The sequence below is a fragment of the Apium graveolens genome, chromosome 9 (genome assembly GCF_009905375.1).
Source record: "Apium graveolens cultivar Ventura chromosome 9, ASM990537v1, whole genome shotgun sequence".
NCBI classification, from domain to species: Eukaryota; Viridiplantae; Streptophyta; class Magnoliopsida; order Apiales; family Apiaceae; genus Apium; species Apium graveolens.
Window position 1 is genome coordinate 170,567,755 of NC_133655.1, and position 15,697 is coordinate 170,583,451.

At 34.1% G+C, this 15,697-nt stretch overlaps 1 long non-coding RNA gene across 1 annotated transcript; it reads right to left on the bottom strand.

Moving 5' to 3' along the window:
• Positions 1-92: 92 nt before the first annotated feature.
• LOC141686967 (uncharacterized) lies at positions 93-3,410 on the bottom strand. The gene is made up of 3 exons (XR_012560871.1): positions 3,280-3,410; positions 546-2,705; positions 93-463 (listed from the first exon to the last, which is right to left on the bottom strand). It is a non-coding gene; the product is annotated as an uncharacterized LOC141686967 (long non-coding RNA).
• Positions 3,411-15,697: the final 12,287 nt, after the last annotated feature.

A 15,697-nucleotide genomic window follows, 5' to 3' on the forward strand; every position in this document is an offset into this window, starting at 1 on the left:
ATTATATCATCCACCACATAATTAAATTCCACAAAACCAGTAGAGATAAAAACATAAACTCATAAAATAATAAGTCAGCATGTTCCCCATACTTCATAACCTGATTTACCAGTCTACCATTTTCTACTTTTATATAATACATCCATTCCAAAATTACCAAAGTCTAGTTAAAAAAAGACAGCAAACTACACTTGAGAATTGAGATATGTCTCATAAGCAAAAGTTCAATAATCAAAATTAAGCTTCTTCTTTATGGTGGATTGTAGTCAACGATCTTGCTCATGTTTGAGTGAAATCTACGACCTCTGCAAAACGTGAACAAGAAATAAAAATAGAAAAAAGATGACATGTAATGGCAGAAAAATCTATGGAATATTAACACTTGTCTGGGAGTTATCACCTGAACATATACCAGCTTTCACATCTAACTCAAATTAATTTCTTTAACTTTAACTTTTTCCTTCTGCAAAAAAGGTAAAGAAAATTATTTACAACTAAAAGATGATTAAAAATAAGGATATAAAAAGAGGGTTTAACAATAGTACCTGACTCGACCTATTTAAACCATACAATGCTCGTACAATCAGCACCACACAATAACATTTGGACAGTTTCTGGTTCCAAGCATGAGCGGTGCGGCTCAATCACCCTACTTCATGCACTAAAAGATGACTCGGAGGCTGCTGTACTAACTGGTATAGCCAACACATCATGTTCCATCTGGGATAAAATTGGGTATTTAGGACTATTTGCTTTCCACCATGATATGATATCAAAACTTTTATGTGAATCACCGAGCATCAAAACTTTCTCAGACAGATAATCATCTAACTCTGATTTAACAGGCTCCATATTTGTACCACTGGACATCAAAAAACTTTCAAATTCAGAAACACCCGCTAAATTTCCAATTTCGCTTGATCCTATCTTTTCTGACAAAATCTGATTAGACTCTTGTGAATTCATTCCCTTAAGCATTGAGTCTTCTGCCACATAATATTGATAGATTTCGCTTAGAACATCTCGCAAGTATTTAAGTTTTTTGGCAGATTCACCTTCTTTTGTATAGAGAGTGGCAAAACTGAATTTCGGCAGGGCCATTTTAAATCTAGGATCCATAACTGCACCAATAGACATCACCAGATTACTCTCTCCCCAATATTTTTCAAATTTTTCTTTCATTGCTTCAGCCATCTCACTAATATAGTCATTTCTGTCACACACCTTTTCATCTATGACTTGTTTAACTCTTCTAATCTCTGAGAGGAATAAATTAGATGTTGGATACTCACACCCTGAAACAACTTTGGTAGCTTCATTGAAATAAACTAATACCTTGCACATATTTTCCACTCTTTCCCAATCTTCTATCTCTGGTACGTAATCTTGAAATCTTGCATCCCAATTTGCAAACCTAGGGAAAACTTATCTAACACCAAGAGCAGAATCTAACATACTATATGTTAAATTCCAACGAGTTGGGACATCCAAAATTAATTTTCTATGTGTCAACTTCAATTGCTTAGTAATTTCTGCAAATTTCAGTACACGTGCCTCAGATGCAGCTACATATTTAATGCCATCTCGGATACTATCAACTATTGGCTGTATTGTTTCAAGTCCACGTTGAACACATAAATTTAATATATGCGCACAAAAACACACATGAAAAAGATTTCCACCGAGGCGCAACGGCTTCCTAATGCTAAAAGACTCCTTTAAATTTTTTATTGCCACATCATTAGCCTTTGCATTGTCTACAGTGATTGTTCCGATTTTATCTTTTATTCCCCACTGACCAAAACATGAAAATAGCGCCTCAGCAAGAACATGACCGCTATGTGGAGGTGGCACATTAACAAAATTAATAATTCTTGAATTTAACTTCCACTCCTTATCTATCCAATGTCCAGTAACAACCATATAACCGATTTTCTGATTTGAAGTCCAACAATCTGTTGTAATGTTAACTCTATTGGCAAGACTGAATTTTTCCTTCAATTTTTGTTTCTCAATCTCATAAGTGGTTTTACAATCAGTTTTTAGTGTCCCTCTACTTATATTTTTCCAAAATGGGGTAGCTATTTTCATTACTTCATTAAACATAAAGTGTTCAACATGCATAAAGGGAAGTTCACATACCATAATATAGTGCGAAATTTTCTCCCTCATCAATGCATGATCATACTTAAATGTCGAAATATTTGCTTCTTGATTGTTTCCCCTTGCAAATTGAAGTAATGTCTGGCGATCTTGTCCTTATTTTGCCAAGCACTTTTCAACATATCTCTTAAAAGATGACGTAGATTTGCTCTCACTCATCTTAAGTTTCTTTGCACAAAATTTACACCTTACGTACTCTTTCCCATCAACTGTAATACTATCAAGATACTTCCAAACTTCTGATGTTGGTTCCCTTCGCTTCCGTTGATAAGGTTTATCTTCAGCTTGATTATTTTGTGTAGCGGCTTCTGAGGCAGATGCCATTGTCTCAATTCTGCTAGAATCCGTTAATTTCTTTCCAGGAGATTGGGACAAATTGATCTCGTCAATATTTTCATCTTCATCTTCAAGAGATTCGTCACCCAAATTTGGAAACAAGGTTTCATTTTCAGCAGTCACATGTGCTGGAGTAACATCAATTTGAGGCCTACGTTTTCTTTTACTTGCTGTATTTGCTGTCTTTGGAGTTGACATAATTAGAGCTGCAAAGGTACATATGACAGAGTAAGAAACACTTCCCAAATCTAATCAATATATAGGTAACAGGAAGTTACAAGACTCAAAATTATGGGTATTGCACTCGGACTAGAATTTGGCTAAAATGTGTATATATATTTGAATCATTAAATTAAATCATGCTTTAGATCTTAACTAATTTTTTATACAGAAAGATTTATTTTACAATATAGAGACTAGAAATCATATAATACTTGTCTTCAGATTTCAATAAAAATTGGCAGCCAAGTTCATTTTATAGCAAGTCAGCAAGTGGGAGTTAGTTTAAGTGTACACTACACCTGGGAGGCTGGGACATGGGTATAAATAATCAAACATGAATCTAGCATTTAAAAATGAGGATCCTTGTAATTAACTATATATTAATCTTTATAGCATTTACCACTTTATCACATGTATACAAAAAAGAATATAGGAGAATCTGCAAACATCAATCAGCTCAATTAGGTAATTAGGTTTAAGAATTAAGAACACTTTAACTTAAACCTATTCTAACACTAAATATCATCGGCCGAAAAATTGAAAACCGTACATACATACCTTAAAGTGTTTATAAGGTAGTAGACGCTAATATAGCCAGGCTCCTGTAATAGCTTCCGAGGAACCTCGATATCAAGACTCTGTACTCTCAAGTCTCCACTCTGTATTTAGGGATTTGGTTTACTTTTATTACTTGGTGTTTGGGCAGGATAATAAGGTAGGTAGGTAGCTTAAAAAATTTAAAAACGATTGGTTTCCCTTTATTTTGCTAAACTAATTTCTTTTTATTTTTAATTATTATGTTTATGACCAATAGTCTCAAATATATTTAAAATATTAAATTTATTTCAAAATAATTCTATTTTAATATACGCCACCTAAATAAAGATTATTTAATTTAAATATTTTTTTAATTTTTTTCAATATGTATGTAATTGTGTTATTCCATTATACATATAAATTATAAAACATTTTAGCTACCGACATTATAAAGCCTTCTTTATTGCTATTGTACACAAAATAGGGCTAATATGATTATCAAAAAAATATTTTAATTTTATTCTAGCGTATCATTTATAAATACTTGTTGACTCAGATTTCTTGTCATACTAATTTTTTTAAGTAAAAATTTCTGGTCATATTTTTAGTCTATCAATTTTTCATGTAACATTTATTGTGTTTCAAAACTAATTTTGTTTTGAACTGAATTAGATTTGTATTGCATCAATTATTAATATTTTATAGAAAAATAAGAATTTATTAATTTGAAAGAGTAAAACAAAAAAGAATCAAGTTGGAGTTGAAGCAAGTAAAATTATTATCGAGTTTCGTTTGATTTTATTTTAAAATAAAAAGGACAGTTACGAATTTTACATCAAATAATCTATTCAATATAGGGTTTCTATTTTTTTGTTTAAATCATGAATCTATAAAATATTCTTTTATTTTAGATTCAAAAGTTATCATTTATTTCAAAATCTAACGGTCCTTTATAGTAATAATGTATTACTACTATATTGATATTTTATTATAAATTCGATTCATACTTTTGATAGTTATAATTGAGATGTCAACTAATTACATCTAAATTTACAATTTAGTGATAAGTTAATAGGTATATTATACAACTCTGATATAAATTACACCAAAAAAAGTTTTATTATGATGTATTTCTATTAATTAAAATTATTATTTTTATAATTGTTATTTAATAATGATTTAATATCTATTGCGTACTTTTATTTTAAAAAAGATAGAAATTACTTTTCTCCCCCGAGTCCCGACAATAATAAAATTATCATATTATTTTATTTATCATATATATAAGATATACAATATACAATATAGAAAAAAAGTACATTTTTAGAGAATATGAAGATAGAGTTAAACAAAATTAATAAAATAGATGATTTGAAAAATTATACTAACAAAGGTGTTGTTATTTGTTTTCTAGTTTATACATGTATTTGAATATATTGTTAGATTTACCTCAGAACACATGTAAGTTATTTTGAACATTTATTTATTGTTATTAATAGTGAACCCGATAACTCGAAAACATGTTAAAAACTCGAATAACTCGATAAAAACCCGATAACTCGAAAACATGTTAAAAACTCGATAAACTCGTAGGCTCGATAAACTCGATAAGGACTCGATAACTCGAAAATATGTGAAAAAACTCGATAAACTCGAAAACTCGTTAAAAACTCGTTAAACTCGAAAACTCGTTAAAAAACTCGTTAAGTTCGAAAACTCGCAAACTGCTCGAACTCGGCTCGTGTATTACCCGAGCCGAGCTCGAACACACAATTCAGGCTCGATTATTTTCAGGCTCGACTCGACTCGATAAAAAAAAGCTCGAACTCGACTGTAAAAAACTCGAACTCGGCTCGAATTACAACCCTATTTGCTCGGATTGGTACACACAGATGTATGTGGACCAATGTCTACGCAAGCCATGTATGGATTTTCGTACTTCATTACTTTCATAGATGATAGATCTAGATCCAGATATGTGTATTTGATGAAACACAAGTATGAAGCCTTTGAAAAGTTCAAAGAATATAAACATGAAGTGGAGAAACAAACCAAACACAGTAATATAACTCTTCGATCAGATCGAGGTGGTGAATACTTGAATGGAGAGTTTCTAGATTATCTCAAAGAAAATGGTATAGTCTCCCAGTGGACTCCTCCATATACTCCACAGTTAAATGGGGTATCTGAAAGGAGAAATCGAACTTTGTTAGACATGGTTCGGTCCATGATGAGCTATGCGAATCTTCCAGTATTCCTATGGGGTTATGCATTGGAAACCTCAGCATATTTACTGAATAAGGTGCCTTCCAAATCTGTTCCTCAAACATCATATGAGATATGGAAAGAAAGGAAACCGAGTCTTAAACACGTTAAGATTTTGGGATGTCCAACTTATGTCAAGAAAGTTGACCCAGATAAGCTGGAATCTCGATCCGTAAAATGTAATTTTGTGGGATATCCTAAAGAGACTTTGGGGTATTACTTTTACACCGATCATCGGGTGTTTGTCTCCAGACATGCTACCTTCTTGGAAAAGGAGTTTATCCTTGAAGGAAACAGTGGGAGGAAATTGAACTTGATGAAGTTCAAGAAGCACAAACTACTACGGATCAAGTGGAAACACCTGTTCAGACTGAACAACCTTCTGTGGAACAGCCCATTCGTAAGACAGGGAGAGTGTCTCACCAACCTGAGAGGTATTATGGCCTTGTCATTGAGAATGACAATGAGTTGTCAATCATTGATGATGACGACCCTGTGACCTATAATGAGGCTATGAGTAGTGTTGACTCGGAGAAATGGCATATTGCCATGAAATCCGAAATGGAATCAATGTATACCAACCAAGTATGGACTCTGGTTGAGGCGCCTGAAGGTGTTAAGCCTATTGGGTGCAAGTGGGTATACAAAAGAAAGATTGGAGCAGATGGCCAGGTGGAGACCTATAAGGACATGCTCGTGGCAAAATGATTTAAACAAAGGCAAGGGATTGACTTTGATGAAACTTTTGCCTGTAGCCCTATTAAAATCAATTCGGATTTCGATTGCGATTGCTGCTTACTACGACTATGAGATCTGGAAAATGGACGTGAAAATGACCTTCCTCAATGGGGAACTTGAGGAGGAAGTGTATATGACACAGCCAGAGGGTTTTCTTTCCAAGGGAAATGAACACCTAGTGTGTAAGCTGTTATGAACCATATATTGTTTAAGGCAAGCTTCTTGTAAATGGAACATCCATTTTGATGAGACAATCAAATAGTTTGATTTTATCAAAAACATAGATGAACCATGTGTCTACAAGAAGGTTAGTGGGAGCGCGGTAACATTTCTTGTATTGTATGTGGATGACATACTTCTTATAGGAAATGATATACCGATGCTAAAATCAGTCAAAGTATGGCTATCAAAGAACTTCACCATGAAGGACTTGGGAGAAGCATCATACATTCTCGGTATGAAGATCTATAGAGATAGATCTAGAAGAATGATAGGTTTTACCCAGGGTACATACATCCAGAAAGTGCTTAAAAGGTTTAGCATGGAAAACTCCAAAAGAGGTCTCATACTGATGAGCCATGGAGTGTCCCTTTCTGAAAAAATGTCTCCTAAGACACCTGAGGAAAGAGAGCGTATAAGTAAGATTCCTTATGCTTCAGCAATAGGATCTATCATGTACACGATGTTGTGTACAAGGCCTGATGTTGCTTATTCAATTAGTGTGACGAGCAGATATCAGTCCAATCTAGGTGAAGACCACTGGAAAGCAGTGAAAAGCATCCTTAAGTACTTGCGAAGGACTCAGGACATTTTTCTTATTTTTGGTGGTGAATCTGAGTTGAAAATAGAGGGTTATACTGACTCTAGTTTTCAATCATAAAGTGATAGCAAATCCATGTCAGGGTACGTGTTTACTCTGAATGGTGGTGCGATTAGTTGGAAGAGTTCCAAACAGTCTACAACGGCTGACTCCACAGCGGAAGCAGAATATATAGCTGCAAGTGAGGCTGCCAAAGAAGCCATTTGGATGAGGAAATTTGTTTCTGAGTTGGGAGTTGTTCCTAGCATTGAAGAGTCTATTGTGTTGTATTGTGATAACAACGCAGCAATAGCTCAAGCCAAGGAACCTATGTCTCACACCATAAAAGAGAATGATTTAATGGTGGAGGAATTAATTAATAATGGCTGATAATTATTTATTTATGAAATAAATAATTAATTGGCAAATTTAATAATTGATTAAATGAGATTTAATTGATTATAAATTAATTAAGAAAAGGTTCTTAATATTATTAATTAAGAATTTAATTTTTGGAAATTAAATCAAGTTAGAGAATTATTTCTAAAGAGTTTAGAAAAAGGATTAATAATTAAAAGGTGTTTTAATTATTAGTGAGAATAAAAAAGGGTTAATAATAATAATATTTTATGGGAAAATTTTCAGCTGAAAATTTTGCCTATAAATATACTATTATAGACCCTATTTTTGCTTCAACCAAAAAGATTTACAAAACCTTAATTCTCTCCATCTCCTCCTCCTTCATTACATCGTTTTCTTGGTGGATACCGGTGGAGTGCTTCACACTTGAGGAGCAGCTTCTAAGGATCTCCGTTCATCATTTTTGGATCGCCATTAAATACCTCCATCTTTCCATTAACGTAAAGCTTCTTAAGGTAAACATACTGAACTACGAATTAAATATTATTTTTCGCATGGATCCTGCGGAGGGTTTCGGGTTTTTTAAGATTTAAATTTACGTTTTTGCTGCATTTATGTGCTAAAAACCCTTCAACCTCTACCCTTTTCAGAGTTTCCCTGGTCATCATTTCCATCATCCTTACCCTTCAGTGGTTGAATAGATTTGCATTTGGACTTAATCACTTTCTCCCCATTTTTGGCATCAGCAGGTAGAATAAGAGAGACAAGCAATTCCACTGAGGATTGGATCTCATTGAGTTGAGTTTGCTGAGAATCTTGATTCTTTAGAATTTCAAAAATCTGATCTTGTTGCTTCTCCTGAGTCTTTTCAATATACCCAATTCGGTCAAAGGCTGGCTTAAAAAATCTGTTCTTTTCCAATTTTACATTCATATCTTGCTGGATCAGTGATTCTTGAATTTTGTTCACCTTGTCATGAGTTATTGAGTGTTGACCTTGAAGGTGCCTTGTACTCAATGCAGTAACTCTAAGTTGTGCCTTAAAATCATCATTTATCAGCATTTCATCAGCTTTAGCCAGGTGCTCAGCAAGTATGTTCTGAGTGGGAACAAAATCAACTGTGTTCCACTCCTTAGTCCACTCCTTAGTCCACTCCTTAGTCCACTCCCTTCCTCTAGGAGTTTCACTCCAAGGTACTGGTGCATCCTCTCTAACAAACTTCTTGATTAGATCAGCTTTGGATAGAGCTTGTTGAGGTGCATGTCCAGATGGACCAGCTGCATCAACATCTACATTTGTAGCAGCTTCACCAGTAATTTCAGCATTGTCCGCATCAGAACTTACAGAGCCTGCAGTATCAGCATCCTCTAATAGAATAACAGTATGTGAGGCTATAGAGGTTTCAACATCATCCTCTAAATTCTGATCTATAACTAAGTTCTGATCAACATCCAAATTTTGATGCTTACCTAATATCTGATCTTCAGCATCTAGATTCAGAATTGGTGTTGTTGGAATATCTTCATCAAAATCAGCATCTAGAAGTGGTGTTGTTGGTGGAATAACTTGAGTGGGTGGAGCTTCCAAGTACAGAACATCAGGTACAACCAAGTTGTGAATATCTATTTCATCACTTGTACATGGATCTTCAGCATGTACTGGATCAATTACAGGAGACACAGGAGGTGTAGGTACTTTCTCTGGAATATCCTCTTGTTCTTGAATATGAGACTTGTGAGCTGATTCAACAGTGGGAAGTAATTCAATTACTATAGGTTCTGTTGGGATCAGAGATTCCTGACCCCCTTCCTTAGCTGCTGCCTCCAGGATTTCTTCAGAGTGTGATGATTCACTTACAGCCCTACTGGTTCTTTGCTTTTTAAGTCTCTTTGCTGAAGTAGAAACTTTGGGAGCTTCATTATCAGAATTTAGCTTTCTAAGCCTTTTGAGGGGCCTAGAACTCCCAGTTTCAGTATCTTTATGAGAAGAGATCTTCTCAGCTTCTACAATAACAGGTTCTGATATTGGAACCTGTTCCTCAGTATCTGACTCATCTCTCAGAATAATTCTCCTTCTCTTTTGCTGAGACTGAGGCACAGACTGTGTCCTCTTTGGTTTTGAAGATGAAGGCTTCACTGGATGTGCTGAAGGTTGTGGTTCTGTTTGAGGTTGGTGAGAGATGTTATGTTCTGATGGATGTTGTGTTGGTTGTGATGAGTTGGTGGTTGAACATCAGGATAAACAGTTGTATAAGTGTGTGGATCAGCATTTACCAAGATTTGTTTTACTGATTGAGGCATTTGTAATGGTCTCAAAACTCTCTTCTTAGTATCAGAGTTTAACAGGTCATTAAATGCCCTTTTTGCAAGCTTAAAGGGTGAAATTAAATTACTGGCTAGTTGGGGTTCATCGGCACAACAAAAAGTATATATAAGCTGACAGAATCTAGCAAAATAGACTACATTCCTATCTTCTTTCATCCTATCCCCTATGAAACCTAGCACATCACTTGCAAAATCAAAATGAGTTTGATTGATAAGGGCATACCCGATTTGCTGACTCATGATGGGAATAGCATCAAAGCTGGAGCATTTATTAGCAAATGCCTTGGTGATACAATCAAAGAAAAAGCTCCATTCCTTTCTGATATAAGATCGTTTCAGTTGACCTAGCTTTCCCAAGCTTTGCTCATAGCCCAAACTTGCCATAAGCTGCTGTAAAACCGGCTCCTCCACTGTAGAGAATGTACAATCTTCAGGTAAATGGAGAGCTTTGCGAACAGTCGACCTGGTAACCACATACTCAACATCTCCTGATGTAAAAATGATGCTTGGTGATCCAGCAGCACCACCATTATCAAATAGCCCAGTTCTCCAAAATGTCAGCACTTGTTCGCTTGAAAAAGTTCGAGGTTGGGTCAAAGCGTACCCAATCTCACTATTGGCTAAGAAATCTTGCACAAAGTACAAATCTGATGGAGCTTCAGCCTTGTTTAAGATTGTAGAATAGTTATTTGGCACGAACTTGACTCCATCAACAATTAAATCCTTGGGCGCCATTAAAAATAAGTGAGAAATTAGATGCCTGAAAGGTATTTGATGAAATATCTGTATAGAAAACCGTCAGAAAATGTTAGAGAATAAGAAAAGAGAGAGAGTGAATAGAATAGTATCCCACATGACAACAGTTATTGAGAAGTGGAACAGACCTTTATACATGTCAGCCATGCAGCAGTTAAGATAAAAGTTAATGGGCACGGTAAATAAGTAATGATTACATTGCACGTTCAGTTTTTCAAAAAGAAACTGTTCCCACTAAATAAATGATTATTACTGCTTTATCTCACATAGTCCAATATTCTGAAAAATATAACCGTTCAAGTATTGACTTAAAAGTAAACCAAGTAAATAAATACTGCCACGTCAGCATCAGAACTTGATTATTATCAGAATTTAAAAGTCATCAGAATATGGCTCTTTAACTCAAAAGGTAAATGTTTATTTCTGTAATTCTTCACACAAATACTAATATGGTTACAACAGAACTTAATCATCAGAACTTCCATCAGAACTTGTCCTCAGAATTTATGCAATTGACACTTAAACTGTTCATTTAAACAACATTGATCACCACATTAATTTTCATCATTCATATGGAGTGTAAGTGTGTGCATTAAGCTAAATATCAGACAAAGAGTAAAGTCTGATTCACTTCAGTACATCTTAGAAATAAGGCATAACTAAGAACTTTGCTCAAAATCTATCATTAGTCTGAAGTCTACTCTAGAATGAGTTTATGCATGAATCCACCTCAACTATTTTGTGCTCATTTTATGCATCTTTTGAAATTCCTTTTTACAGTGGCTTCTCAGTGTAAGTGAGTCACGACTGCTTATCAGAATTTATGCTATTATCAGAGTATTTCTCCAGTAATCAGAGAATGTGAAAAGTCACCAAGAAAATTTATTTTGCTTTTCTAATGCATATTACTTAATACCAGCAATGCACTTGGGTCTTCCCTTCCACATATATTTGTCTCTAGATCTCAAAGGAGTACCTTATTTTTATTTCTTTTCTTTTTCTTTTTCCTTTTCTTTTGATAAGTGAGGTTTATCAGCACTTAGTACATCCATAAGATTTACAAACATCAGAACTTAACAGATAAGAAGCATCATTCTAGTTTTTAACTTAGTAATAAGATACACAAAGTAAACATAACTAAGCTCAATATCAGAATTTGCTTGTGTTAAGAGAGTTCCACATAAACAATTACTTCAAACATGGGATCTTTAGTATATTAAAGACTACTAGGTCATCATATAACACAATTATCCTCATTGGATTGAATAGTCACAGAAACATTCATATCACTATCAGAGTTTAGAAATTCACATTAGACAACAATCGGCACTTAGAAAATTTCAATTTAAGCACAGAATACACAAAGATAGTAATATCTGTAAATACTGATCATAAAGTATGATGTATCAGAACATAAACTAAACAGATTTAGAGAAAGAACCTGAAACCATTCCAAGTTCATTTACCAATCTTGTAAAAGTAGCTTCACACAGTGGTTTTGTGAAGATATCTGCTAGTTGTTGATCTGTTGGAACAAAGTACAATTCCACTGTACCCTCCATCACATATTTCCTTATGAAGTGGTACCTAATGCTGATGTGCTTTGTCATTGAGTGTTGAACTGGATTACCTGTCATAGCAATAGCACTTTAATTATCACAGTAAATAGGGATTTTAGAATATGTTAACCCATAATCCAGTAACTGATTCTTCATACAAAGAATCTGTGCACAACAGCTTCCTGCAGCAATATATTCTGCTTCTGCAGTTGATGTGGAAATTGACTTTTGTTTCTTGCTAAACCAAGAAACCAATCTGCCTCCAAGAAATTGGCAGCTTCCACTTGTGCTTTTCCTGTCAATTTTGCATCCTGCAAAATCTGCATCTGAGTAACCTATTAGCTTAAAGTCTGATTCTCTAGGATGCCACAATCCCAGATCAGTTGTACCCTTAAGTTACTTGAAAATTCTTTGCACAACTGTTAAGTGAGGTTCTCTTGGATCTGCTTGAAATCTTGCATAAAGACAGGTAGCATACATGAAATCAGGTCTACTTGCAGTTAGATAGAGTAGTGGGCCAATCATACCTCTGTAATCAGTAATATCTACTGATATACTAGTATCCTTATCCAATTTTGTTGCAGTGGTCATATGAGTGGATGCACTTGAACAGTCTTGTATTCCAAATTTCTTCAACAAATTTCTGGTATACTTAGATTGACAAATAAAAGTTCTTTCTTCATTCTGCTTGACTTGAAGGCCCAGAAAATAGCTAAATTCTCCCATCATACTCATTTGATATCTTGACTGCATTAGCTTGGCAAACCTTTTACACAGTCTATCATTTGTAGAACCAAAAATGATATCATCAACATATATCTGCACCAAAAGTAAGTCATTTCCATGGTTGAGATAGAATAAAGTTTTGTCAATTGTCCCTCTGTTAAATTCACTTTCCAGAAGAAACTGAGTTAATGTCTCGTACCATGCTCTTGGAGCTTGCTTAAGGCCATAAAGTGCTTTATCAAGTCTGTAGACATGATGAGGAAGTGTTGAATCTACAAAACCTGGAGGTTGTTCAACATATACTTCTTCTTCCAATTCTCCATTAAGAAAAGCACTTTTCACATCCATTTGAAAGACTTTAAACTTTTTGTGAGCAGCATAAGCCAAAAATATCCTTATGGCTTCAAATCTAGCAACTGGTGCAAATGTTTCATCATAATCAATTCCCTCATGTTGAGAATATCCTTTTGCAATCAGCTTTGCTTTATTCCTTATAATTATGCCATCACTATCAGTTTTGTTTCTGAACACCCACTTTGTACCAACAACTGATCTATTCTTTGGTCTTGGCACCAGGGTCCAGACTTTAATTCTTTCAAATTCATTTAACTCTTCCTGCATTGTTTGCACCCAATCAGCATCTTGAAGAGCTTCTTCCACTTTCTTTGGTTTAGCCTGAGAAAGAAAAGAGTGATATAGACATTCATTTGATGTTGTTGCCCTAGTTCTTATACCTGCTTTAGGATCTCCAATAATCAAGTCAGGTGTATGTGCTTTACTCCACTTCCTTGCAGATGGAAGATTATCTCTAGAACTGGATGATCCCCCATGATCCATGCTGTCTCCATCAACATTCTCTGATGCTCCCCCTGAAATTATGCTCTCTGAGTTGGATCCTTCAGAATTTGAGTTTCTAGAATTATCAGAATTTGGCCCATCAGAATTTGATGAATCAGAATTTGAGTTTCAAGAATTATAAGAACTTGTGTAATATCAGGGATATATCGTGTAATTATTTTGCTATTAAATAATTATTATACGTGTCCAGTATCTATTCTGTGAATTTATTGTTAAGTGTTATATATATTTGGATATTCAAAAATAATATTAATTGAGTATTTTAATTTTTATATGTCCAAAATAAAATATAGATAATTGTCATATCTTCCTAATTATTTTTATGTTGATTTATGAATTTATAGGAATCATATGAAATTTATAAAATCTTTTTCCGGATATTTAAAATCTATTTTATAAAAACGGGATCCAACCAACGTCACCCGTTGTTACGTTTTTGGAACCCGAAACTCTTCCGAGAACTCCTTCCTAACCTAATTGTAATATTCCGAACATTTTCCATGTTTCGACTTTTTCGATCCGGCGTACGGTTTGTCCTGCGCGGGTCCCGGCGTAAAATTTTCGATACAATATTCGTTTCGGTAAATCAATAAAACTCGTATTTTTGATAAACGGGAGCTTTTTATTAAACTGCCACAATTATCACTTCGTAATACGTGTAACCAGGCGCTGAGACCAAGACCGCAGTACAAATTGTACTGATTTGGATAATTATCCCGAAAACCGATACCGTTTGGATCCGTTTTTATAAATAAACGTACCGTTTTATATCCGGAATGATCCAACGAGATACTAATTTTCCGTAAATATAAATAGCCTTTTACCGTATTTTATTTCGTATCAAAATCATTTGCAGACAGATAATTATATAATTTTACAGAGAAAAATCATATATTCATAAACTGTTCCAAGAATCAAACCAACTTTTGAAGGTGTTATTGATCTTTGTTTGAAAAGCTCGAGTACCAGATTTGAAGGTCTTGAAGAGCTCTATCAGATTTTATAACCTATTTTACTGCAGAATCAAAGGTTGATTTTATATATTTTTATTTATTTTCGAATTATTTTGATTAAAAATATAAATTTTTGTTCGGATGGTTGTTTGTATGATTTGATGATTGCATGTTGTAGAGCTTGTTTTCCTGATGATTTTGATATATTATACGTCTGATTTGGAGTTCAATAACATGTTCAAATTTGAGTTTGATTTTCGAATTTCAAAATTAGGGTTTATAACCCGTATGAATGTTTTCAATTGAAATTTGGGGGTTTTTGATTCAGGGGTTATTAGCTGTTGATTTATAGTGGATTGTGTTCCTTATGAAATTTGCAATCGATTGGTATATAGCTCGTTAACAGAGGATTAGTGAATTGAAGGGAGTTGTGTTTTTAAGTTTTACGATGTTCGCCGGAAACCGGCGATGTTCTTGGCCATTTTCCGGCCAGGACAGGGATGATTATTGAATTTTGATTGCATGTATAAGTTGCTGGTAACCTGTAGATTAATTCTGGATAGTTTGGTGGCCTGAGGTGGCCGGAATCGTGTTCTCCGGCCACACTCCGGCGAGTCGACGGTGGGAGTTTGCAAAATTGCAAACAGGCCCCTGTACTTTTGGAGATGATGAAGTTAGGTCCTTGAAGTTTCCAGACTTTGCAAAAATTGGATTCCTGTTTTAAAAATGTTTAAAAATCATATTTCCTATTTATTTTTATTATAAAAATTTGTTTTTAATTTCTGAAAATTCTAAAAAATTTGTATTTTAATTCCGAAAATTATTGTTAATTCAAAAATAAATCTGAATTAATTAGTTAATTAATTTCAGTTAATTTTTAATTGATTACTTGGTCAATTAATTCGAAAATTAATTGATTAATTGATTTAATTAATTATTAATTGATTTTAACTAATTATTTAATTAGGTTTAATTATTTAAAAATGATGTAAAAATTCCGAAAAATAGTTTCGAGCTTTAAAATATTATTCTAAATTATTTTCAAGGCTCGATAAATATTATAAAATTGTTTCGAAGCCAGAATGGCTGATCGAACCCTGT